Source organism: Pogoniulus pusillus, chromosome W (genome assembly GCF_015220805.1).
Source record: "Pogoniulus pusillus isolate bPogPus1 chromosome W, bPogPus1.pri, whole genome shotgun sequence".
In the NCBI taxonomy this organism is placed as follows: domain Eukaryota; kingdom Metazoa; phylum Chordata; class Aves; order Piciformes; family Lybiidae; genus Pogoniulus; species Pogoniulus pusillus.
This window is the reverse complement of record NC_087308.1, coordinates 4740409-4766850: the sequence shown is the minus strand read 5'-3', so window position 1 is coordinate 4766850 and position 26442 is coordinate 4740409.

The window sequence follows — 26442 nt, the reverse complement described above, 5'->3', positions numbered from 1 at the left end:
GTTTTGTTTTTTTTTCCTTTCCCCCTGTTGATTGATAATCAGAATAAGAACATCAGGGAAAAATGAAGTTGTTTGATATATTCTGGCCTATTATTGCCTCAATTCTGACTCTGTCGGTTCAGCAGTGTTTTACAGCTATGGTGCACTACCAGGTGTGTTCATTCTTTGCTAAGATGGTCTGGGACTCGGTAAAAGCTGTGCTAAGGAAGGTTGGAGATGTTGTTAGGAATATTTTAGGGTTTAGGAATGTCGTTGAGGGTGTGCCGTATGTGACATTGGTGTCAGAGACTAGGAGTTATTTGGAAGAGATGAGCTACCCAGTAGCATGCCTAATATGTGTGAACTTGATGTTTTTGGCTGCTATTATAGGTCTGGTTATAGTGTGGAGACGAGAGAAATGCAGGAATAAACAGGCTGTAAGTGAGGTTTTTACCTTCTCCGGAGGCAATAGTAGGGAGATAAGGGTTAAAGAAACAGTCTGCAACCGAAGCGGGGGAGGGAGGGCCACGGCACCGGGCAGACGGACTGCTCGCAGAGCAGTGAAACGTCCTGCCTCGGAGCCTTTGAGAGGAGAAAAGATTGTTGGACATGGCCCGTACCCCACTGACCCTGAAGCATGGAGGCAGGAAACAATCTGGTTCCCATTCGTACCTAATAGAATGGAGGAAAGTAAAGGTAGAGGCGATGGAACCCCTGCAGAAGTGCAGTCACAAAGGGCTGCTGCGGCGGCAGGTCTGGCTGCAGACGGTGTGGGCTATGGCAAAGTTCCTCGGACAGATAAAGTTGAGGAACTGGTTTGTGGAAAATGCGGCTCGAACGTTTTGATCTGTAGGAGGGTCGCTGACACCAGAGCCTCTGCCAGCAGAGAGGCTGCTGAGGCAAAGATTCTTTCGCCTGCAACCAGGGGACTGGAAGCGGTCCCAGGGGAGGCGGCGAGGTCCTCGGAAGGCGAACCCACTAACGCCATCGAGCCTGCTAATGCCACTGCTCCTGCCTTAGCCCCGTTTGCCTCTGCTGAGCCGACTGCTGTTGCTGCTGTTGGGAAGGGTCCTTCTGCCTCAGCCTCAGCCCCACTACCGCGTGTGGAACAGAGCCAGGCAGACAAACAAAACTCAGATGATTCAGTGAAAGGCACCTCCCAGAGTAAGACACAGTTTACCTTAGATAAGGTCTCCCTTGCCCCGGTTAAAACGAGGAGAAAAATGGCAGCTAGCCTTGGGGGTCGAGATAGCTCAGATGACAATGGGGATAAACCAGAGCAGGGTGAACAAAAGGAAGAGGATCCAGGAGAAGGTACATCGGCTGGTGTGAAGGCCAGTACCCTTGTGGGCACAAGGAGTGGAAAGGCAAAAGCAAAGGAAAAACATATTCAGGAGACGGATGATAGTGACGATAGTGATGATGAGGAGGGAGCCCCGTTGCCAAGGAAGGAGGTCAGGCATATTAGGCAAGACTATGCCCGGAAAGAGCGAGAACTGCTGATGAGTTGGCTGAACAGATGCTGGCATGGAGGCATGGACACCATAAAAATAAACCCTCCAACAGTAAGGCAGTTGGGAGTTTTCTCGAGAGACAATGGCATAGATAAACACTTAGGACATCTCGGTGGCAACTCTAACCTCTGGTCACGCGTATTGACAGCTGTGGTACTGCGGTACCCTAACAGGGATGATTTACCCTGGAGACCCTTACGCTGGAATACAATTGAACAGGGGGTTCAGTGCTTGCGAGAGATGGCCATAAGAGAGCTAATCTATGGAGATTATACAACAGAGAACCCTGAGGAGATACCAATGAGCCGAGCTCTCCTAAAGAAACTTATCCAGCTTGCCCCCTCTAGTTATGCCCATACATTGGCAAGCAAGATGGTGGGGAAAGACGATGCAGCAACTTCTATGACTGTGGGTGAATTCGCTGATCAAATGAGGCAAATGGAGGATAGCCTTACGGTTAATGCTATGGTGTCAGCCATAAATACTATGACTGAAGAGATTAAAGATAGCATGAAACAACTCAAGGAGGAATTTAAAACCTCCCTATCCCAGTTGGCAAAGGACAGTGAACTTTCTTCTTCACCCTCAGAGTGGGTACATGTCTCGGCCATCAGGGATAGGCGTCTTCCTAGAAGACCAATTCAACCAAACTCACTAAAAAATAGACAACAGTCACGTGGGTCTCTTTGGTTAATCCTACGTGACCAGTTTGGTGAAAACATGGATAAATGGCATGGAAAACCTACCTCTCTTCTCCTAAAAAGAGTGAGAGAGTTACAGAGTGAGAAGCCTAAAAGAATAGTCGCCTCAGTTTCACCACATGACTCAGACGGTTCTGGTGATGATTCAACTAACACCACTAAACACTGCGCCAATTGCAATTGTAATGGCCAACATTAGGGGGGCCCTGCCTCTTACCAGGCGGAGGCCAGGGACCAGGAAGACAACAGAATATACTGGAATGTATATGTTAAATGGCCTGGTACCTTGAAAATTCAGAAATACAGGGCTCTAGTGGACACGGGTGCACAATGCACATTGATGCCTTCAAACTGTAAAGGAATGGAGTCTATTACTATTTCTGGAATTACAGGAGGCTCTCAAGAATTGACAAGGTTAGAGGCAGAGATGAGTTTGACTGGAAGTGATTGGCGAAGGCATGTCATTGTAACAGGTCCAAATGCACCTTGCATCTTGGGAATTGACTTTCTGAGAGAAGGGCGTTTTAAAGATCCCAAGGGTTTTAAGTGGACCTTTGGAATAGCAACTGTAGAAGCTGTTGGAGACAAATTGAAGTTGTCTGCTAGGCCTGAGCTCTCAGATGAGTCTGCAGTTGTTGGGCAGCATAATGTAGAGGATGTGAAGTTGCCAGTTGCCACCCAAATTGTACACCACAAGCAATATAGAACAAACCGTGACTCTTTGGTGCCCATACATGATCTGATTCGTAGTCTGGAGTGCCAGGACGTCATTAAAAAGACCCATTCACCTTTCAATAGTCCCATATGGCCTGTGCGAAAGGCAAATGGAGAGTGGCGACTTACAGTTGATTTCCGCGGCCTAAATGAAGTGACTCCGCCCATGAGTTCTGCTGTGCCGGACATGTTAGAACTCCAATATGAGCTGGAATCCAAGGAGGCCAAATGGTATGCAACCATAGATGTTGCTAATGCTTTCTTTTCTATTCCAATAGCAGAAGAATGCAAGCCTCAATTTGCTTTCACTTGGAGGGGGATTCAGTATACGTTTAATCGTTTGCCCCAGGGGTGGAAGCACAGCTCAACGATCTGTCATGCAGTGATCCATGATGCATTGGAGAAAGGTGGAGCTCCAGAGCACCTGCAGTTCATTGATGACATCATTGTCTGGGGGAACACGGCACAGGAAGTTTTTGAAAAAGGTAACAAAATAATTGACATTCTGCTGAAGGCAGGTTTTGCCATAAAGCGAGACAAGGTGAAAGGACCTGCTAGAGAGATTCAGTTCTTGGGAATTCGTTGGCAAGATGGTCGCCGTCACATTCCAATGGATGTGATAAATAAGGTTTCTGCCATGGCAAATCCCACAAATAAGAAGGACACATTATCTTTCTTAGGAACAGTTGGATTTTGGAGGCTTCACATCCCTGGGTACAGCCAAATTGTAAAACCTTTATATGATATAACTCGAAAGAGAAACAACTTTCAGTGGGGACCTGAACAACAAGCAGCCTTTGATCAGATAAAACAGGAAGTAGTCCATGCAATGGGTTTGGGGCCTGTTCGAACTGGTCCAGACATTAAGAACATTCTGTATACGGCTGCGAGTGATAATGGTCCCACCTGGTGCCTATGGCAGAGAGCCCCAGGAGAAACACGTGGCCGACCACTTGGTTTCTGGAATAGAGGATATAGAGGGTCAGAAGTAAACTATACACCAACAGAGAAAGAGATCCTTGCTGCTTATGAAGGTGTGAAAGCTGCTTCAGAAGTAATAGGAACAGACTCTCAGCTTCTTTTGGCTCCCAGATTACCAGTTTTGAACTGGATGTTTAAGGGAAAGGGGTCATCGCCACATCATGCAATCAATGTTACCTGGTCTAAGTGGCTGGCTCTCATAACACAGTGAGCACGCATGGGGAGCCTTGAACGACCTGGCATTGTGGAGATGATCACCAACTGGCCAGAAGGTACAAACTGTATAAATCCTCCAGAGGAGCGAATGAGTCGGGCTGAAGAAGCTCCTCCTTACAGTGATTTGTCTGAAGAAGAAAGAAACTATGCTCTATTTACTGATGGTTCCTGTCGCCTTGTTGGAAACAAGAGAAAATGGAGAGCTGCAGTTTGGAGATCTATACGGGCAGTGGCTGAAACAAAAGCTGGAGAAGGTGAGTCAAGCCAGTTTGCAGAAGTAAAAGCTATCCAACTTGCTCTTGACGCGGCTGAACGTGAGAACTGGCCCATGCTTTACCTCTATACTGATTCGTGGATGGTGGCTAACGCCTTATGGGGTTGGCTAAAGGACTGGAAAAGAAATAATTGGCAACGGAAAGGAAAGCCAATTTGGGCTGCTGACTTATGGCAGGACATTGCTACCCGTCTAGAGAAAATCCCTGTAAGAGTACGACACATAGACGCTCACATGCCCAAAAGTAAAGCTACTGAGGAACATCAGCACAACCATCAGGCAGATTTGGCTGCCAAGGTGTTTCAGACCGATGTGAATTGTGATTTGGATTTAGATTGGGAACACCGAGGTGAACTGTTCTTAGCCCGGTGGGCCCATGATTCCTCAGGACATCAAGGCAGAGATGCTACCTACCAATGGGCACGGGACAGAGCAATCAACATCTCCATGGATGCTATAACACAAGTTATACATGACTGTGATATTTGTGCTACTATTAAACAAGCCAAGCGTCTGAAGCCCTTGTGGTATGGTGAGCGATGGGCAAAGTACAAATACGGTGAAGCGTGGCAGATTGATTACATCTCTCTACCTCGTTCTCGGACTGGAAAGCAATATGTGCTGACCATGGTGGAAGCAAGCACTGGATGGCTGGAAACCTATCCAGTTTCCCGTGCCACTGCACGTAACACCATTTTGGGCTTGGAAAGACAAATCCTGTGGCGACATGGCACTCCAGAAAGAATTGAATCAGATAATGGTACCCACTTTAAAAACAATCTCATAAAATCTTGGGCCAAAGAGCACGGTATTGAGTGGATCTATCACATCCCCTACTATGCACCCGCCTCAGGCAAAATTGAACGTTACAATGGCTTGTTGAAAACAACTTTAAAGGCAATGGGGGGAGGAATGTTAAAGAACTGGGAGAAACATCTAGCCCAAGCCACTTGGGTAGTGAATAGTAGAGGTTCTACCAACCGAGCTGGCCCAGCTCATTCAGAGGTCTTACAAAAGGTAGAAGGTGACAGGGTTCCTGTCATTCGTGAAAAGAATTTGTTGGGCAAGTCTGTTTGGGTATTCTCCCCTTCGGGGGAGGCTACACCTGTCCGAGGGGTGGTTTCTGCTGAAGGACCTGGTCATACATATTGGGTTATGCAGAAAAACGGTAAAATACAATGTGTGCCACAAAAGAATCTGACATTGGCAGAAAGAATGTAGATATGTTGTTATGAGTTCTTTTGCAGATGATTGTGGTGTCCAAGGAAAGCCATGAAGAGCCCGCTACCCATGAGCATGAGCCCTGAGAGTGCCAAGAGTCCTGTTTTGTTCCACTCATTAAAAAAAAACATTGAGCTAGCCAACGCCTGAGACAGACGGAAATAAGAAGATGAATGACCGAAAATTGAAGAAAGATGCTTGAAGCCTGAAAAATGACCATCTACAATACTGATGTTATTCCTAGTTACATAGAATGACTTGATGCTGCAATGGTAAATTATATTAAAGGGGTGGATTGTGGCCGTTTGAGCTGATCCTCTAGCTCAGACATAGGGGAGAGATGAACATCCCAGGGATAGGCCACATAAATGGCAACAATAGATAAATTAATATAATTTCATTGGAGCATCAAGAACTTAATGTCTAGAAGCACAGTTTGTTCTCCCCCTTCACCCGCTGGCTTCTGCTGCTGCAGCTTCGCCTATCTTCCCCGGCTGCTGTTTTGGCTACTGCTGCTTCTGCTGCTTCGCCGCCGCTTGACCCTTCCCCATCTCCCTTAAGGTTATTGTTTTGGTTTTTTTTTTTTTTCCCTTCCTTCCTTCTCTAGTTATTATTTCTCTTTACATTGTTATACTTATATTATAAGAAAATACAATTTCATCTTTCCCTGACTTTCAAAAAAGTAGGGGGGTTTGTGTTGTGAATTTCTTCCCGGGGGAGGGATCAGCCCAAACCCGGGACAATGATTTGCCATGGGCTGCCAAGAAGTGGAGCACCATCGAGCAGGGAATTAAGCTTCTGAAGGAGTTTGCTGTGAAGGAAGTGCTTTATGGAGATCATGGCACTCATGAACCTGATGATATTCCTTTGGGAACAGGTCTCATGAAGAAGCTGATTAAGCTTGCTCCTTCATCCTATGCTAACATCTTGGCCAGCAAGTTTCTAGCAAGGAGTGATAATGGAAGATCTTTCACTGTTGGTGAGTTCACTGACCAGCTCAGGCAGATAGAGGACAGCTTGTCCCATTCTGGCCTAGTCTCTGCCATACAAACTATGGCAACAGAGATGAAAGGGATAAAGGATAGCATTGAGAATGGCATTAGAAATGGTATGAAAGAACTGAAGGAGGATCTTAAAAACATTACTAATCTGGAAAAGGATACCATTCCTGCATCATCTGAATGGGTGCATGTTTCTGCAGCAAGGAACAGATGCCCACCTCCTGCAAGGCAATTCCAGCCCAGGAGGAGACAAATTCCACCCAGACATCAGCAATCACGTGCATCACTGTGGGTAATTCTGAGTGACAAATATGGTGAGAACATGAACAAATGGGATGGTAAACCTACTTCATTTCTTTCAAAGAGAGTCAGGGAACTGCAGAGTGGCAGAAACAGAGGCAATAATGCCCGAAAGGTAGCTGTCACTTCTTCAGCTCCTGAAAGCAATTGCAATTATTCCAACAGTTGCAATTCCTCTCACAACAACACCAATCACCCTACATGTGTACACCCTACATGCCATGTTCAGCATTAGGGGTGCCCTGCCTCCAGCCAGGAGGAGGAAAGGGACAGTGGAGAGAACCGAATCTATTGGAATGTATTCATTAGGTGGCCTGGCAGTTCAAAAGTTCGGAAATGCAGGGCGTTAGTTGACACAGGTGCTCAGTGTACTTTATTGCCGTCCAATTGCAAAGGGACAGAGTCCATATCTATTGTTGGAATCACTGGTGGATCTCAAGAGTTAGCTGAGATCAGTTTAACTAGTAAAGAGTGGAAGACACATACTATTGTAACTGGTCCTGATGCGCCCTGCGTTTTGGCAATTGACTATTTGAGACAGGGTTGTTTCAAGGATCCTAAGGGTCACAAATGGGCTTTTGGAATAGCATCTGTAGAGATTGAGGATGGTAAATTGAAATTGTCCGTTAGACCTGAACTTTCTGATGAATCTGCAGTTGTGGGACAACATGACATAGAGGATTTGGAGGTGCCAAATGCAACTCAAACTGTTCATCACAGGTGGTACAGAACTAACCGTGACTCTTTGTTGACCATTGATCACCTGATTCATCAACTGGAGGATCAGGCTGTCATCGAGAAAGCTCATTCATCTTTCAACAGTCCCATCTGGCCTGTGCACAGAGCTAATGGCGACTGGAGACTCACAGTTGATTTTCGTGCCCTCAACGAGGTGACGCCACCCATGAGTGCAGCTGTGCCAGACATGCTGGAGCTCCAGTACGAGCTGGAATCGAAGGAGGCTAAATGGTATGCAACCATAGACATTGCTAATGCTTTCTTCTCTATTCCCATAGCAAAGGAGTGTAGGCCTCAGTTTGCATTCACCTGGAGAGGAATCCAGTACCAGTTCAACCATTTGCCTCAGGGGTGGAAACACAGCTCAACCATCTGTCACTCAGTCATCCACAATGCACTGGAGAAAGGTAAAGCTCCAGAACACAACCAGTACATCGACGACATCATTGTGTGGGGCCAAACTGCTGAGGAAGTCTTCGAGAAAGGTAACAAAAGCATTGATATTCTGTTGCAAGCAGGTTTTGCCATTAAGAGAGACAAGGTCAAAGGACCTGCCAGAGAAATTCAGTCTCTGGGAGTGCGGTGGCAAGATGGTCGCCGTTACATTCCTCAGGATGTGATCAACAAAGTCTCTACCATGGCAGTTCCCACCAGTAAGAAGGACACACTTTCTTTTCTTGTTGTGGTGGGATTTTGGAGACTACACATTCCTGGTTTCAGTCAGATTGTCAAATCTCTGCATGATGTGACTCGTAAGAGAAACAATTTTGAGTGGGGACCTGAACAACAAGCAGCCTTTGATCAAATCAAACGACAAATAGTCCATGCAGTGGGCTTGGGACATGTGTGATCTGGTCCGGACATTAAAAACATTCTGTACACGGCTGCCAGTGACAATGGTCCAACTTGGAGTCTCTGGCAGAGAGCTCCAAATGAGACACGTGGTCGTCCACTTGGTTTCTGGGGACGTTGTTACAGAGGTTCAGAGACAAATTACACCCCAACAGAGAAAGAGATACTAGCAGCCTATGAAGGAGTGAAAGCAGTTTTTGAAGTGATTGGAACTGAGTCACAATTGCTTTTAGCTCCTAGACTGCCAGTTCAAAACTGGATGTTCAAAGGCAAAGGTTCATCACCGCATTATGCCACAGATGCAACCTGGTCTAAATGGATGGCTTTGATAACCCAACGAGGACGAATGGGGAATCTTGATCGACCTGGTCTGATGGAGGTGATCACCAACTGGCCGGAAGGCACAGACTGTTCTAAACCTCCAGAGGAGAAAATAACTCGTGCTGAGGAAGCTCCTCCCTATGGTGATCTCTCTGATCAGGAAAAGAACTATGCTTTGTTCACAAGATGGTTCCAGTCGTCTCGTTGGGAACAAGCAAATATGGAAGTCAGCAGTTTGGAGTCCAACTAGGAGAGTTACCGAAGCGAGAGATGGAGAAGGAGAATCCAGTCAGTTTGCTGAGGAAAAAGCTGTTCAACTTGCTCTTGATGTGGCTGAACTTGAAAATTGGCCTATCCTTTACCTCCACACGGACTCATGGATGGTAGCCAATGCTCTATAGGGTTGGCTAAAAGACAGGAAGAAGAATGGCTGGCAGAGGAAAGGATAGCCTATTTGGTGTGCTGATCTACGGCAGGACATAGATGTATGGAAGACAACTTCCTATCCCAGCTGTTACGTGAGCCTACCAGGGGGGCAGCCCTGCTTGACCTGCTGCTCACAAATAGAGAGGGGCTGGTATGGGATGTCGTGGTTGGAGGCTGCCTGGGGTCCAGTGACCATGAAATTATAGAGTTTTCAATCCATGGAGAAACCAGGAGGGGCATCAACAGAACCTCCACACTGGACTTCCGAAGGGCAGACTTCAGCCTATTTAAGGAACTAATTCAGAAAGTTCCTTGGGAAATAGCCCTTAGAAACAAAGGGGTCCAGGAAGGTTGGACCTGCTTCAAGAAAGAACTCCTGAAGGCACAGGAGCAGGCAGTGCCACTGAGCCGGAAGACGAGCCGATGAGGGAGGCAGCCAGGCTGGATGGGCAGGGAGCTGCTGAAGGAATTAAAGATTAAAAAGAGAGTATATCACCTTTGGAAAAGAGGGGAGGTGTCCCAGGAGAAGTTCAAGGAAGTTGCTAGGTCTTGTAGAGGAAAAATAAGAGAGGCAAAAGCCCACTTGGAGCTCAGGCTGGCCACGGCTGCCAAGGAAAATAAAAAGTGTTTCTTTAAATATATGAATGGCAAGAGAAGGGCCAAGGACAACCTCCTGTCCTTACTAGATAGAGAGGGGAACATAGTGACAAAGGATGAGGAAAAGGCAGAGGTGCTTAACACCTTCTTTGCCTCAATCTTCACTAGTGGGACAGGTTGTCTCCAGGACAGCTGGACTCCTGAAGTGGTGGATGGAGTCAGGGACCAGTACAGTCCCCCTCTAATCCATGAGGAAGCAGTAAGGGACCGGCTGCGTCATTTGGATCCTCACAAGTCCATGGGACCGGATGGGATCCACCCTAGGGTGCTGAGAGAGCTGGCAGCTGAGATGGCCAAGCCACTCTCCATCATTTATCAGCAGTCCTGGCTCACTGGAGAGGTCCCTGAAGACTGGAAGCTGGCCAATGTGATACCCATTCACAAGAAGGGTCGTAAGGAGGAGCCAGAAAACTACAGACCTGTGAGCCTGACCTCAGTGCCAGGCAAGGTCATGGAACAGGTAATCTTGGGTGCCATCACAAAGCACCTACAGGATGGCCAAGGGATCAGGCCCAGCCAGCATGGGTTTAGGAAGGGCAGGTCCTGCCTCACCAACCTGATCTCCTTTTATGATCAGGTTACCCGCCTGGTGAATGTGGGGAAGGCTGTGGATGTAGTCTACTTGGACTTCAGCAAAGCCTTTGACACTGTCTGCCACAAGAAGCTCCTAGCCAAGCTGGCAGCTCATGGTTTGGACAGATTCACTCTGTGCTGGATCAAGAACTGGCTGGATGGCAGAGCTCAGAGAGTGGTGGTGAATGGTGCCACATCCAGTTGGCAGCCAGTCACTAGTGGTGTTCCCCAAGGATCAGTGCTGGGCCCAGTCCTGTTCAATATCTTTATTGATGACCTGGATGAGGGCATTGAGTCCAGCATCAGTAAGTTTGCAGATGACACCAAGCTAGGAGCAGGTGTTGATCTGTTGGAAGGTAGGAGAGCCCTGCAGAGGGACCTGGACAGGCTGGATGGGTGGGCAGAGGCCAATGGGATGAGACTGAACAAGGCCAAGTGCAGGGTTCTACACTTTGGCCACAACAACCCCAAGCAGTGCTATAGGCTGGGGACTGAGTGGCTGGAGAGCAGCCAGGAGGAAAGGGACCTGGGGGTACTGATAGATAGTAAGCTGAAGATGAGACAGCAGTGTGCCCAGGTGGCCAAGAGAGCCAATGGCATCCTGGCCTGCATCAGGAACAGTGTGGCCAGTAGGACAAGGGAGGTTATTCTTCCCCTGTACTCAGCACTGGTCAGGCCACACCTTGAGTACTGTGTCCAGTTCTGGGCCCCTCAATTCAAGAGAGATGTTGAGGTGCTGGAACATGTCCAGAGAAGGGCAACAAAGCTGGTGAGGGGCCTGGAGCACAAATCCTATGAGGAGAGGTTGAGGGAGCTGGGCCTGTTTAGCCTGGAGAAGAGGAGGCTCAGGGGTGATCTTATTACTGTCTACAACTACCTGAAGGGGCATTGTAGCCAGGTGGGGGGTGGCCTCTTCTCCCAGGCAACCAGCAATAGAACAAGGGGACACAGTCTCAAGTTGTGCCAAGGTAGGTATAGGCTGGATATTAGGAAGAAGTTCTTCACAGAGAGAGTGATTTCTCATTGGAATGGGCTGCCCAGGGAGGTGGTGGAGGCACCATCCCTGGTGGTCTTCAAGAAAAGACTGGATGAGGCAGTTAGTGCCATGGTCTAGTTGACTGGATAGGGCTGGGTGATAGGTTGTACTGGATGATCTTGTAGGTCTCTTCCAACGTGGTTGATTCTATGATTCTATGATTCTATGACATTGATGCACGGCTGGAGAGAATTCCAGTGAAGGTGCGGCACGTAAATGCACACATGCCTAAGAGCAGAGCTACTGAGGAACATTAACACAACCAGAAGGCAGACCAAGCTGCTAAGATTGCTCAAGTTGATACCAACTCTGATCTTGACATCGACCTGGATTGGAAACACCGATATGAACTGTTCTTAGCTCGGTGGGCCCATGACTCCTCTGGACATCAAGGCAGAGATGGAACATACCGATGGGCTCGCGATAGGTCAGTTGATTTGTCCATGGACGCTATCACCCAGGTCATCTATGACTGTGACATTTGTGCTGCTATTAAGCAGGCTAAGCGAATCAAGCCCTTATGGTATGGTGAGAGATGGTCAAAATACAAGTATGGTGAAGCCTGGCAGATTGACTACATCACTTTACCTTAATCTCGTTCTGGCAAGCAGTATGTGCTAACAATGTTAGAGGCCAGCACCGGATGGCTGGAAACCTATCCAGTTCCACATGCTACTGCACGTAACACCATTCTTGGCTTGGAGAGACAGATCATGTGGAGACATGGAACTCCAGAGAGAATCGAGTCAGACAATGGCACTCATTTCAAGAACAATCTTGTGAAAAACTGGGCCAAAGAGCATGGTATTGAATGGATCTACCACATACCCTACTATGCACCAGCTTCAGGGAAGATTGAGCGCTACAACGGTTTGCTGAAAACCACCCTAAAAGCCATGGGGGGTGGAACTGTGAAAAACTGGGACAAACATTTAGCACAAGCTACCTGGTTGGTAAATAGTAGAGGTTCAGTAAATAGAGCAGGACCTGCACAATCAGATTTGGTCCAAACAGTAGACAGTGATAAAGTTCCTGTTGTACATGAAAAGAATCTGTTAGGGAAAGCTGTTTGGGTATTTTCTCCTTCGGGCAAAGGGAAACCTGTCAGAGGGGTGGTGTCTGCTGAAGGTCCTGGTCACACCTACTGGGTAATGGAGGAGAATGGTGAAATCCAGTGCATTCCACAGAGAAATCTAGCTTTAGCTGAGAGAGTTTAAATTCAGAGTGTATAATACAATCTGTTAGGAGTTTACTGTTCTAGGTACCATCGGCATCCAACAATAAGAGAATCTACAGTCCATGGGCACGAACCCAACGTCACCTGGGAGTCCCTGTTCTCGTCTCATCTGTGAGGAGACAAACTGATCTGAGCTTTTGAATCACCTACATCTGAGATAGCTGGAATGAAGTGTGAACTGAACTTGTAAAATTCATTAGTGTAAATATAGATTTAGACTAGATCAGATAATTCCCAGTGATACCCTGAGTGAAGTAGACAGTAGCTTGTATTATACACTCTGAATTTCAACTCTCTCAACTAAAGTTCCCAACAAGACGACAGGAACCATCTGTGAACAAAGCATAGGTCTTTCCTTATCAGAGAGATCACCTTAGGGAGGAGCTTCTTCAGCACACGTTATTTTCTCCTCTGGAGGTTTGGTACAGTCTGTGCCCTCCGGCCAGTTGGTGATCACCTCCACCAGACCAGGTAGGTCAAGATTACCCATTCATGCGCGTTGGGTTATCAAAGCCATCCATTCAGATCAGGTTGTATCTGTGGAATTATGCGGTGATGAACCTTTGCCCTTGAACATCGAGTTGAGAACTGGCAGTCTGGGAGCTAAAAGCAATTGTGACTCAGTTTCAATCACTTCAGAAGCTGCTTTCACTCCTTCATAGGCTGCTAATATTTCTTTCTCTGTTGGGGTGTAATTTGTCTCTGAACCTCTGTAACAACGTCCCCAGAAACCAAGTGGACGACCACGTGTCTCATTTGGAGCTCTCTGCCAGAGACTCCAAGTTGGACCATTGTCACTGGCAGCCGTGTACAGAATGTTTTTAATGTCCGGACCAGATCTCACAGGTCCCAAGCCCACTGTATGGACTATTTCTCGTTTGATCTGATCAAAGGCTGCTTGTTGTTCAGGTCCCCACTCGAAATTGTTTCTCTTACGAGTCACATCATGCAGAGGTTTGACAATCTGACTGAAACCAGGAATGTGTAGTCTCCAAAATCCCACCACACCAAGGAAAGAAAGTGTGTCCTTCTTACTGGTGGGAACTGCCATGGTAGAGACTTTGTTGATCACATCCTGAGGAATGTAACGGCGACCATCTTGCCACCGCACTCCCAGAGACTGAATTTCTTTGGCAGGTCCTTTGACCTTGTCTCTCTTAATGGCAAAACCTGCTTGCAACAGAATGTCTATGATTTTGTTACCTTTCTCGAAGACTTCCTCAGCAGTTTTGCCCCACACAATGATGTCGTCGATGTACTGGATGTGCTCTGGAGCTTTACCTTTCTCCAGTGCATTGTGGATGACTGAATGACAGATGGTTGAGCTGTGTTTCCACCCCTGAGGCAAACGGTTGAACTGGTACTGGATTCCTCTCCAGGTGAATGCAAACTGAGGCCTGCACTCCTTTGCTATGGGAATAGAGAAGAAAGCATTAGCAATGTCTATGGTTGCATACCATTTAGCCTCCTTCGATTCCAGCTCATACTGGAGTTCCAGCATGTCCGGCACAGCTGCGCTCATGGGTGGCGTCACCTCGTTGAGGGCACGAAAGTCAACTGTCAGTCTCCAGTCGCCCGTAGGTTTACGCACAGGCCAGATGGGACTGTTGAAATGTGAATGAGCTTTCTCAATGACAGCCTGACTCTCCAATTGATGAATCAGCTGATGAATGGGCAACAAAGAGTCACGGTTAATTCTGTACTGCCTATGATGAACAGTTTGAGTTGCAATTGGCACTTCCAGGTCCTCTATGTCATGATGTCCCACAACTGCAGATTCATCTGAAAGTCCAGGTCTAACAGACAATTTCAATTTATCATCCTCAATCTCTACAGATGCTATTCCAACAGCCCATTTATGACCCTTAGGATCTTTGAAACAACCTTGTCTCAAAAAGTCAATTCCCAAAATGCAAGGCGCATCAGGACCAGTTATAATAGTATGTGTCTTCCACTCTTTACCAGTTAAACTGATCTCAGTCTGTATCTTAGTTAACTCTTGAGATCCACCAGTGATTCCAAAGATAGAAATGGTCTCTGTCCCTTTGCAATTGGATGGCAATAAAGTACACTGAGCACCTGTGTCAACTAAAGCCCTGTATTTCCGAACTCTTGAACTGCCAGGCCACCTTATGAATACATTCCAATAGATTCAGTTCTCTCCACTATCCCTTTCCTCCTCCTGGCTGGAGGCAGGGCACCCCTAATGCTGAACATGGCATGTGGGGTGTACACAATGATTGGTGGTGTTGTGAGAGGAATTGCAACTGTTGGAACAATTGCAGTTGCTCTCAGGAGCTGAAGAAGTGACAGCTACTTTTCTGGCATTATTGCCTGTGTTTCTGCCACTCTGCAGATCCTTGACCCTCTTTGAAAGAGCTGAAGTAGGTTTACCATCCCACTTGTTCATGTTCTCCCCATATGTGTCACGCAGAAGTATCCACAGTGACGCACGTGATTGCTGCTGTCTGGGTGGAATTTGTCTCCTCCTGGGCTGGAATTGCCTTGCAGGAGGTGGGCGTCTGTTCCTGACGGCAGAAACAAGCACACATTCAGATGATGCAGGGATGGTATCTTTTACCAGATTGGAAATTGAGTTTGTAATGTCCTCCTTCAGTTCTTTCATGCTCTCCTTAATGCCATCTCTAATACCATCTTTAAGCTCTGTAGTCATAGTCTGTATGGCGCAGATTATACCAGAATGTGACAAGCTGTCCTCTATCTGCCTGAGCTGATCAGTAAATTCACCAGCAGTGAAAGATCTTCCATTATCACTCTTTGCTAGAAACTTACTGGCCAAGATGTTAGCATAGGATGAAGGAGCAAGCTTAATCAGCTTCTTCATGAGACCTGTTCCCAAAGGAATATCGTCAGGCTCATGAGTACCATGATCTCCATAAAGCACTTCCTTCACAGCAAACTCCTTCAGAAGCTTAATTCCCTGCTCAACGGTGTTCCACTTCTTGGCAGCCCATGGCAAATCATCTCGGGAAGGATATCTCATAGCCACAGCCAACAAAAGGCGTGTCCACAAGCTAACCCTACCAAGAGGACTTGCTAGGTGTTTGTCCACTCCACTCTCCTTAGTGAGTGGTCCCAGCTGCTTGGCAGACTTGTCTCCTACCTGCAGAGCATTAGCACCAATGCCACGGCATCTCACTAGCCAGCTTAAGACTGGCTCACCTGATTCCCTTGTGTATTCCTTCCTAACTTCCCTGACCTCTCTGAGTGGATCCTTGGAGCCCTGGATGTCATCTTCCTCCTCCTCTTCCACCTGTTGATCTGGTGGTACTGGGCCTAACACAATCTTCCTCATAGCATTCCTAAACTCATTGGAACCATCCTCTCTCTTGGCAGCTAACCTCACAGCACTCCTCTCACTTTAGTATTGTTGTCTCAGCATATCTACAAGGTCTCGCAGACTAACTGTCTCCTCCTCCCCTTCTCCTTGCTGCTGATCACCAGAGGTCCCCTCTCTTACATCCTCCTGCGAACCACTCTTTGTCTTAGCTTTTGCCTTAGCAGGTGCCAGAAAGGCCTGCACAGCGACAGACTTGGACGTGTCTGCTGGAGGATTTGAATTATTGGGTGTCTGACCTGGAGGGTTTGAATCATTAGGGGTCTGACCTGGAGCTTGTGAGTTCAAATCTGCCTTGCTTTTAACAGGAGGATTTTGGTTCTGGTCTGCTGGCTGGGGGTTCGAATTGGCTGAGCTGGTGTCATTAGGATTTGGACTGACTGGGCTAGCGTTACCAGCATTAGTGGGATTGTTTGCCTGTCCTCCTGGGATGCCTGCCAACCCTGACGTGTTATTGTTGCTCGGAACATTCTGATTTTGGGTACCTGCCTGTGCTCCTGGGACTCCTGCCAAACTCTGCGGATTGTTATTGTTATCTTTGTTGTTTACATTCCCGGCAGTAACATTGGCCGTGTTCCCAGCACTTGGAGAAGGAGGGGCAGAGGATGGCAAGGGGGAAGCCGATAACTGTGTTCCCTTGTTTTGCTGTGAAAGAGACTGCTTCTGAGACACAGAATTTTTCCTAACTCTTACAGAAGCTGTTTTTGAATTTTTCACAAATAATGCCAAAATTAATATGAATATCAAAATCATGAGGCAAATATTAAAGACTGTGAGTAGTAAAACAGTTTTACACGAGCATGTGCCTAAACAAACAGTTGGAATTCCTGTCTTAGGCTGAATAACTCTCATTAGAGACGTATTTAAAGCAGAATTTCCATTGATTGTCACATTATTGACCAGAGCTCCTGTAATGTCCTTGGTAATATTCTCAGAGATATTAAAACCAACATAACCAAGAATCAAATCACCCCAGCTCCAGAACATATCTGAAACCTTAGCTTTAGCCTTATTATAAGCCAGATCAATAAAATAAGCAACAATTTTGAGCTTTTATCCAACTAAATGCCAAGAAAATAAAACCAGACCAGAGCAATGCCCCAACCAAATACAATAGCTGCTTGATTAGCTTCATCTTAATTCCCAGAGCTAATTTCCAATCACTCAAATATATCTAGCCCCACGTTGGGAAAGCCAATTAAAAAATGTGATGGTTTGGGCTCTTACCCGCCCTCCCCCCCACTTTGTATTTGCCCTAGCTAACTCAGACGGACCCTGGGAATATAGATGAAGCAATTTATTTACAGCTAGCAGAATTTACAAGCAGCTATTTACAATATATACAGTTATATACAATTATATACAGAAATACACAAAGGATAAACAATACAAAAGCACAACTCCCCTCCCAGAAACCTGAGTCCCCAGGAGGGGCTTTCAAACCACCCCAACACCTCCCCCGGCCCTCTCAACCTTACCCCAGTTCTCAGGAAGAAGAGAGGTTCAGCCAAGAGGTTAGGGAGCAGGGTTAGAAAGCAGTGATGTTAGAAAGATGTGTCTCAGTCTAAGGCAAAAGCAAGAGTGAAAAACAAAATGGAGAAAGTTTACTTCTTCTTCCCAGAGCTCTCAGCGAGACTGTGAGAGAAGTTGACATCAATTGTTTTTCATTTCACTGCCCGTTATATAGTTCTTTTACCAAAACATCCCAGCTTGCTTCTAACTAGCACACATATGCCCAGTGTTCGGTCTCTGTGATGCTGGAATCTTCCCGGCTTGCGAGGGGAAATGATAAATCTTCCCAGTCTCTGGGGTAAACAGGTTTTCTCTAACGTTTTCTCCTGGCGTGAGGTGGTCTCTGCCTCGATTCTGCTGGTTTTCTGGATGCTGCGTGTCCAGGGATTCCAGGAACAGGAGAAGGATTTTTCCTTGCAGTCTCTGGCATGGTCTTCTGTACAGCTAGCAGGCTGTGTTCGTGGGAATGCAGACAATCTGGAAGGGCTGCTGACCTGGTACTCCAGGCTATAGCAGCAGGCATGCAGTGTGTGCCAGGCTGCTGGGAGACTGAGCTCCGTGGATAAATGCAAGATAGCTCCAGGCTTAGGGGGCTATCGGCTCCCCATATGTATCAAGTGCAGGCGTGAATGTGCTCTGCTTCCCAAAGGTACACAGACAGGTTAACTGCGCCTTGAGATCAATGCAAGAGGGCTGAGCCTCAGTGAGTATGTGAGGGACAGATCCTAAGTCTAGGCCTTGCAAGCAGGTCAGAGCTGCAATGTGGATCAGAGAGCTGAGTCTGAACAGCTAAGTCTGAACCTCTGAACACGTAGTGCTCCTTTGCACCCCTCTTTATAGACTCTGGGCCGAGATTCGTGGCCCCTTTTGGCCATCTAAAGTGACCAATCAGGTTGGCAGTAAGCCAAACCTTACCTTAATAGGCAGAAGCTGTTTGCCTGGACCCTCCCAAATATGGGGATCACCTGAGTGGACCCCAGGGATACACGGACTGGGCGTGTGTGTGCTACACAACCTGTTTACTACCATGGGTCCTGGCAGAAAAACATGTCCAGGCATGTAGAGGCATAGGGAGGCCTCAGTTTTGGGGCTGCAGCCCCTCCACCACAATCATGCAGAGGTTTGACAATCTGACTGAAACCAGGAATGTGTAGTCTTCAAAATCCCACTGCACCCAAGAAAGACAGAGTGTACTTATTTGTGGGAACTGCCATGGTGGAGACTTTGTTGATCACATCCTGAGGAATGTGACGGCAACCATCCTGCCACCAAACTCCCAGAAACTGAATTTCTCTGGCAGGTCCTTTGACTTTGTCTCTCTTAATGGCCAAACCTGCTTGCAACAGAATGTCAATGATTTTGTTACCTTTCTTGAAGACTTCCTCAGCAGTTTGGTTCCACATAATGATGTTGTCAACGAATTGGATGTGCCCTGGAGCTTTACCTTTCTCCAGCGCATTGTGGATGACTGAGTGACTGATTGTTGAGCTGTGTTTCCACCCCTGAGGCAAACGGTTGAACTGGTACTGGATTCCTCTCCAGGTGAATGCAAACTGAGGCCTGCACTCCTTTGCTATGGGAATAGAGAAGAAAGCATTAGCAGTGTCTATGGTTGCATACCATTTAGCCTCCTTCGATTCCAGCTCGTACTGGAGTTCCAGCATGTCCGGCACAGCTGCGCTCATGGATGGCATCACCTCACTGAGGGCATGAAAATCAGCTGTCAGTCTCCAGTCTCCGTTAGTTTTACGCACAGGCCAGATGGGACTGTTGAAAGGTGAATGAGCTTTCTCGATGACAGCCTGATTCTCCAGTTGACGAATCAGCTGATGAATGGGCAACAAAGAGTCACGGTTAGTTCTGTACTGCCTATGATGAACAGTTTGAGTAGCAATTGGCACTTCCAGATCCTCTATGTCATGATGTCCCACAACTGCAGATTCATCTGAAAGTTCAGGTCTAATGGACAGTTTCAATTTACCATCCTCAATCTCTACAGATGCTATTCCAAAAGCCCATTTGTGACCCTTAGGATCCTTGAAACAACCTTGTCTCAAAAAGGCAATTCCCAGAATGCAAGGCGCATTAGGACCAGTTACAGTTATATGTTTCTTCCACTCTTTACCAGTTAAACTTATCTCAGCCTGCAACTTAGTCAACTCCTGAGATCCACCAGAGATTCCAGAAACAGATATGGACCCTGTCCCCTTGCAATTGAATGACAATAAAGGACACTGAGCACCTGTGTCATCTAACGCCCTGCATTTCCAAACTCTTGAACTGCCAGGCCACCTAATGAATGCATTCCAAAAGATTTGGTTTTCTCCAGTCTCCCTTTCCTCCTCCTGGCTGGAGGCAGGGCACCCCTAATGCTGAGCATGGCATGTGGGGTGTACACAATGATTGGTGTTGTTGTGAGAGAAACTGCAATTTTTGGAATAATTGCCGTTGCTCTCAGGAGCTGAAGAAGTGGCAGCTACTTTTCTCACATTGCTGCCTCTGTTTCTGCCACTCTGCAGTTCCCTGACTCTCTTTGAAAGAGCTGAAGTAGGTTGACCATCCCACTTGTTCATGTTCTCACCATATTTGTCACACAGAATTACCCACAGTGACACACGTGATTGCTGATGTCTAGGTGGAATTTGCCTCCTCCTGGGCTGGAATTGCCTTGCAGGAGGTGGGCGTCTGTTCCTGATGGCAGAATCATGCACCCATTCAGATGATGCAAGGGTGGTATCCTTTACCAGATTGGAAATGTTTCTAAGATTCTTCTTCAGTTCTTTCATGCTGTCTTTGATGCCATACTTAATGCTGTCTTTAATGCCATCTTTTAGTTTTTATGGCACAGATTATGGGAGAATGTGACAAGATGTCCTCTGCCTGCCTCAGCTGGTCAGTGAATTCACCAACAGTGAAAGAACTTCCATTATCACTTCTTGAGAGAAACTTGCTGGCCAAGATGTTAGCATAAGATGAAGGAGCAAGCTTAATAAGCTTCTTCATGAGACCTGTTTCAAGAGGAATGTCATAGGGTCATGTGTGCCATGATCTCCATAAAGCTCTTCCTTCACAGCAAACTCCTTCAGCAGCTTAATTCCCTGCTCAATGGTGTTCCGCTTCTTGGCCGCCCACGGCAGATCATCTCGGGAAGGATATCTCATAGCCACAGACAACAGGAGGCAGGTCCACAAGTTAACCTTACCAAGAGGACTTGCTAGGTATTTGTCCACACCACTCTCCTTGGTGAGTGGTCCTAGCTGCTTGGCAGACTTGTCTCCTACCTGCAGGGCATTTGCACCAATGCTACGGCATCTCACTAGCCAGCTTAGGATTGGCTCACCTGATTCCCTTAAGTATTCCTTTCTAACTTCCCTGACCTCTCTGAGTGGATCGTTGGAATCCTGGATGTCATCCTTCTCCTCTTTCTCTTGTTGATCTTCTTGTCCCTGGCCTAGAAACAGAACTTTCCTGAGAGCATTCTTAAACTCATTGGAACCATCCTCTTTCTTGGCAGCCAAACTCATAGCGCTCCTCTCACCAGAGTACTGGGATCTAGGAATGTTCGCCAGGTCCCGAAGACTAAATGCCTCCTCTTCCTCCTCTTGCTCACCAGAGGTCCCCTCTCTTACATCCTCTTTTGAATCAGTCTTTGTCAAATATCGTGTCTTAGCTTGAGCCTTGGCTGGTGCCAAAATGGCCTGCACGGAGAGAGACTTTGATGAGTCCGCTGGCGGGTTTGAATTATTGGGGGTCTGGCCTGAAGATTGTGAATTTAAATCTGCCTTTGATGTAGAGTCCTTGTTGTCTGCTTCCTGGGGACTTGAACTGTCTGCGTTACTGTTATTAGTTGAGGGAACATCTTCGCTTTGATTATTTCCCTGTGCTCCTAGGCATCCTGCCATGTTATCATCCCTGATAGGAATATTGGCAGCTTTCCCAGAATCTAGGGTAGGTGTAGTGGTAGCTCTTTACTGTGCCCCTGAGTTATCTTTGTTTTGGGTTGGATTGCTGGGCTGTTTATGTGACACTGTCTCTCTTTCTTTTTACTTCTTAAAGGCATCACACTCGAGTTTCTCCTATATAATGCCAGAATTACTATGAAAATGAAAATTACAAGACATAAATTCACACACGACAGAAATGCCACAGTCTGACATGAATAAAATGCTGAACAAGTGTCTGCTATCTCAGGTTGAGGTAAAATAACTCTCACGAGGGCTGTTGAGAAAGCAGAAGTAGTAACACTTCCATTTCCTGTAATGTTACTGGTGAATGCCCCTGTAATGTTACAGGTAAAAGACTCAGTGACATTAAAACCAATATAGCCAAGGATTAAATCCTCCCAACTCCAAAAAATGGATGTGAGTTTAGCTTTGATCTTCTTCAGAATTAAACAGTAAGTAACCAATTTGTGCTTTGATCCAATTATAAACAGGAAAACAAACAAAAGGCCACACAGTAGCCCCCACTAAGTAAATTAACTTCATTAACTTCATTCTGATTTCCAGAGTTAATTAGCAATCACTCAAAAATCAATTTTGCCCCACGTTGGAGTGCCAAAATTAGAAGATGTGATGGTTTGGGTGTTCCCCACTCCCCCACGCTTTGGAAATCACCCACACTAGACTCAGACGGCTCTGGAAATATGAATTGAAGCTTATATTTACAGCTAGCACAATATACAAGCAGATATTTACAGTATATGCAGTTATATACAGAGATACACAAGGTAAAAAGGTAATACAGAAACACAACTCCCCTCCCAGAAACCTGAGTCCCCAGGAGGGGCTCTCAACCTCCCCTTCACCTTCCCCCTACCCTTCTCAACCTTACCCCAGTCCCAAGGAAGAATAGAGGTTTGGCCAGGGGGGTTAGGAAGCAAAGTGGGTTAGTCCAAAATGGAGGGTGAGGTTAGAGAGATGTAGCTCCGCCAGCAGCCCCAGCGAGAGTGAAGTGCCGAGTGTCTTATCTATGTTTAGAGTTATATTTTTATACATTTCAGGAAGCCTACGAGGGAAGTAGACATCACTCTTGTTTTCATTTCACAGCCTATGATCTAGTCCTTCTCACCAAAACATTCTAGCTAGCTTCAAACTAGCCATACTTGTACTTTGACCATCGCTCACCATACCATAAGGGCTTGATTCGCCTAGCCTGCTTAATAGCAGCACAAATGTCACAGTCATGGATGACTTGGGTGAAAGCGTCTATGGATAAGTCAATTGACCTATCGCGTGCCCATCGGTATGTTGCATCTCTGCCTTGATGTCCAGATGAGTCATGGGCCCACCGAGCTAGGAACAGTTCACCTTGGTGTTTCCAATCAAGGTCAAGATCAGAGTTTGCAACAACTTGCGTCCACTATCCCATACCAGGGTCAGAGTAAAGAGAGGCAAAAAGTTGTGGGTTAGCAGCAAGAGTTTAATACCAGATAGCTGGGGTCCCAGCCTCACCCACAAGAGGGGATCTTGTACCAGGACCCCGATAACAGGGTAAGCAGGGTTTTTATACATTTAACAAGCAAGCTGCACAAGCCTTGGTTTTTCTTAATATGGTATTTCGCTCAGCAACTGCACATCCCCCTCTGATTAGTGGGGTTCCTTCTGTTGCCTTGGGGTGTCCAGTTCTGCTTTTTGTGTTTTTTTCTAACGACACGTTTTCTAACAACTGCACATTTTTAGCTCAGGGGTTTGCAATAACAGGATGCAACTCAGGCTGTGTCTTGCAGTAACAGGATGTAACTCAAGCCGTGGTTCATTGGAGTAAGACGTTTTAGTTCTTTGAGTTCCCACACTCCCCCCTTTTTCTCTTGTTACTTCTTGAGGAATCCTTCTCTAGCTCATCCAAATATATGTATTGCTGTCGCAGAACCATTAGCTGTACCGACTCCATCCTGTTTTTAACAAAGACTACAAGCTTGTAAAGAATACAAGGTCCAAAAGTTAGAATAAGCACTAGCACAATTACCGTCCCTAATATTGAAGAGATCAATGTAGTTATCCAGGGAGACTTATTAAACCATGACTCGAACCATCCTTGCTGGGCTTCCTTTTCTCTAGACCTTCCCTGACCTTTGTCATAGAATCCCTTACTACTCCGGTATGGTCCACATAAAAGCAACACTCCTCCCCTAAGGCAGCACATAGACCTCCTCTTTGTAGAAAGAGGAGGTCCATTCCCCTTCTGTTCTGTAAGACTACCTCAGACAGTGAGGTTAGGGACTTTTCCAGATGTATTATGGACTTCTCAATCCTTGTCAGATCTTCATCTACTGCCACCCTTAGGTTTGCTAAACCCTGGTGTTGTGATGCCAGAGAGGCTGTTCTGGTCCCTGCCTCGGCTAATCCTAATCCAAACAGCATTGCAATCATTATAGCTGAAATAGATTCTCTCTTTTGAATCCATATTCCCCCCTCTCCCTGGGTCCAGTGGGCATACATACTTTCTTCTGAATGGTATAGTATCCCTGGGACTACTGAAACTTGGATACAATATTCTGCTGAGATATTAAACACTGTTAGTGACAAGCAAGGTGTCAGGCCAGTTTTGGAACATACCCACCATCCCCCTTGAGCAGGGTTAATCCATTTTTCATCAGGTGATACACTAGTCTGGATGGCCTCACACAGTTTTCTCTTGGATGGTGGGATCTTTCTTCCTAAACACCTCCCCTTCCCTCTAACCTGCTGTAGAGTTAGTCCCACTCGCTTTTCTTCCCAAGCGCACTGTGCAGGATTATCTTCTTTTGAAGTGGCATAGGTGGAGTTAAGTCCTTATGCTTCATAAAGGGATGGCTTTATGTCATAGCAGAGCCAACAGGAGGAGGTGAAGTTTGGGCTTGTCTGATTCAGGGCTTGGAAGGTGTTGCGGAGGGCAGGAATTAATTTGTGGCCAAGTCGAGAATTTATCAAAAATAGTTATTTTTTATTTTCCCAAAAACCCGCCCCCACAACTATATATACAAAGATTAATTTAGTTTAATAAGCAGATTCAGTCGCATGAGAATTAATCTACCAGGATACCATCAATAATCTGACTATATTGGAAGTCAGAAGTTGGAAAAGGCCTCAGCTATTAATTAATAGAGGTTTCTTACTAAATTAAGCTAAGCCAAATAACTCACTCAGGCTGACTCATGCGGTCTGTGTTCCTCCTCCAGCAGCTGCAGGTGTCGTTAAGGGTTGTTAAGGGTCGTTAGGCACACAAAGGTGTCAGTAGGAAAGCGAATTCCTGAAGGTCACTGCAGTCCAGCCGAAGGGAGTGTGTGAGCTCAGGCAGACACATACGTCCAGGCACGGGCACAATCCAAAGCGGGAACCCCAAAGGCAAGAAGACCCCCAATATTTATAACCTTCGCTAGACAAAGGGCAGAGTTACCACACCTTAGGCGCGAAAGCACACGGCCAATCCCAGCCTGGCTCCAGCACGGGAACTCAGGGGGCAGTCGCCCCCTTCTCGGGGCAGTCCTCCCCCCCTTCACGGCTGCAGGGCAGGCGAGGGGGGGGGGGGAAACCAGGCGGCTTTTCCCCTTTCCCCCCGAAGTCCGGGCAGGAGAGGAATTTAGGGGTACAGGACTCCAGGACAGAAGGCTGGCTGCATTAACTTCCAAAGGGATTAATTTTCCTCACATAAGGAGGTGGCTGTCACAGTGGATTCAGAGGTATGCTAGTTTGAATCTAGCTAGAATGTTTTGGTGAGAACTAGATTACAGGCTGTGAAAGGAAAACAATGGTAATGTCTATTTCCCTCGCCGTCTCACTGAGAATTATGGGAAAAAGAAATGAAAACATTAGATAACACTCTTGCCATTTTTCTCTCACTCTTGCTTGGGCTGCTGGCTGAGCTACATCTTACCCTCTAACCTCACCCTTTATTTGGACTAACCCCCACTTTGCTTTTCTTAACCTCTGGCTGAGCCTCAATTCTTCCTTGGGACTGGGGTAAGGTTGAGAGGGGCCGGGGAAGGTGTTGGGGTGGTTTGAGAGCCCCTCCTGGGGACTCAGGTTTCTGGAAGGGGAGTTGTGCTTCTGTATTTTTTATCCTTTGTATATTTCTGTATATAATTATATATATTGTAAATAGCTGCTTGTATATTTGCTGCTGTAAAATAAATAGCTTCATTTATATTCCCAGAGGCCGTCTGAGTTAGCTGGGGCAATTCCAAAAAAGAAAAAAAAACACAAAAAACCAAAGGGTTCTGTGTTGTGGTGCAGTGGTATAATTCTCACCTGCCATGTGGGAAACCCAGGTTTGATTCCCCAGAGGGGGGATGTGTTGGTGGCTCAGTGGGTAGAATTCTTGCTTGCCTTGCGGGAGGAACTGGCCAATGCACCTAAGAAGGAGAGAAGTCTCCGTTTGGAAAAAGCGCCAAGAATTGGAAAAAGCGCCAAGAATTGATGTCCCGGGCTGGGGGAGGTTCCCCCTGGGGAGAAGTCGACTCAGCACAACACAAAACCCTTCGTGTATTTTTTTTTTTTCTTTTTTTGAAAGTCAGGGAAAGATGAAATTGTATTTTCTTATAGTATAACAATGTAAAGAGAGATAATAACTAGAGAAGGAAGGAAGGGAAAAAAACAATACAATAACCTTAGGGGAGATGGGGAAGGGGTCAGGCGGCGTCGAAGCAGCAGAAGCAGCAGTAGCCAAAACAGCAGCTGGGGAAGTGTGCTAGTTTGAAGCAAGCTGGAATGTTTTGGTAGAAGAACTAGATAACGGGCAGTGAAATGAAAAACAATTGTGTCTACTTCTCTCACAGTCACGCTGGGAACTCTGGGAAGAAAAAGACTTTTTTCTCCATTTTTGTCACTCACTCTTGCCTTTGCCTTAGACCT